This window comes from Tarenaya hassleriana, unplaced genomic scaffold, assembly GCF_000463585.1.
Source record: "Tarenaya hassleriana unplaced genomic scaffold, ASM46358v1 Cleome83, whole genome shotgun sequence".
In the NCBI taxonomy this organism is placed as follows: domain Eukaryota; kingdom Viridiplantae; phylum Streptophyta; class Magnoliopsida; order Brassicales; family Cleomaceae; genus Tarenaya; species Tarenaya hassleriana.
In genome coordinates this window covers 12,486-13,818 of record NW_010970743.1, presented here as the reverse complement: position 1 = coordinate 13,818, position 1,333 = coordinate 12,486, and the positions used below count along the sequence as shown (strand labels likewise).

Sequence of the window (1,333 nt, the reverse complement as noted above, 5' to 3'; positions counted from 1 at the left end):
ATATCAAACTTTAAAACTTATGAAAACAAATATTAAGTTTTTCGTATGCCAAATTAAAAATAAACTATTGAAATCCGCTAGAACACATCGGTATTCCTTGCTATAGGAATTTTTCTTTTTTTCAGAACCACAATGTCTGACGAATTTATTTTACAGAAAATATGTAATAGGTTACTCGTAAGTTATTATATATATATATATATATATATATATAATTATATTAAAGTTCTTTGGTTATATTCTGAAAAGATCGAGATGAGATTTTCCATCGAGCTCCCTAGCAAAAGCTCCCTAGCAAAATAACTATTGAAGTAATCTTCATTGTTGACATTTCTGAAAAATGCATTGTTTAGCCTCTTCACAAGAGTTTTCGCCGGACCAAATCTTGTACCCAACCCTGGACTATGAAACACCGCAATCGAAATCCTCTCTTTCTCCATGTTCACCGATGCTCTATGCTCGATGCTCCGATATATTCCATTCGTTATGATCTACATTGATGACGAGGTTAGGGCAAGAAAATGAATGAATGAATGAATGAGTATGAATTGGTGGATATGGATTTACCTCTAGACTGTCCCCAACATTGGCAACCAAGCATTTGGGAGGGGTTTGATAGGAACCCATTTGCCATCTTTCTTGATCTGGAGACCTTCCACTTCATTCACGTGCAACAATATGGCGACAGCGGCGGCATCCGAATGAGGAGTGAGACCGATAACTTTATCGGGTTGTGGACAAGGAGGGTAGTAGTTCATCCTCATTAATTGCCACGAATCCACAAATGAATCTTCCATTTCTCTAGGTTTGATCTTCAAGGTAAAGAAATCAAGAGCTAGATCAAAAGTTACAGATTGAATCAGAAGTGGAAGCGAAGAAGAAGAAGAAGAAGAGGAAGAAGAGACGTTCTTCTGAGATGTTGAAAAAGAAAGAATACTCGCTGTGTTTATTGACCTTGATACACTTTACAATATATAGAATGATTTAGAGGAAAGAAAAAGGAAACTAAAGATGTGTTTTTGTACATAAGGAATGAAGAGAAATTAGAGTGGGTATATTGCAGATTTTCCTCAATCACTTTAACGTTCATGAGTGTAGAACCTTCTGTATGAGAGCATGTCTTCTTCAGTTTGGTTACTCGTTCAGTCCATGGGCTTCTCTCGATCTGTTTCTTGTTCTTCAAGCTGTCTTTCATCTCCTAATTCATCAACATTCCCCCTCAAGATTGGTCGGCGATATTCGGAGAGACCAATCTTGGAGAGAATTTTGTTGAGAACAAATGAACTCGTGGCCTTCGTAAGGATATCCGCAAGTTGGTCTTGACTTCTTGTAT

The 1,333-nt window shown here is 37.1% G+C and overlaps 1 pseudogene; it reads right to left on the bottom strand.

The window, feature by feature from the left end:
- Window positions 1-234: 234 nt before the first annotated feature.
- On the bottom strand, window positions 235-1,090 carry LOC104803344 (annotated as a pseudogene).
- Window positions 1,091-1,333: the final 243 nt, after the last annotated feature.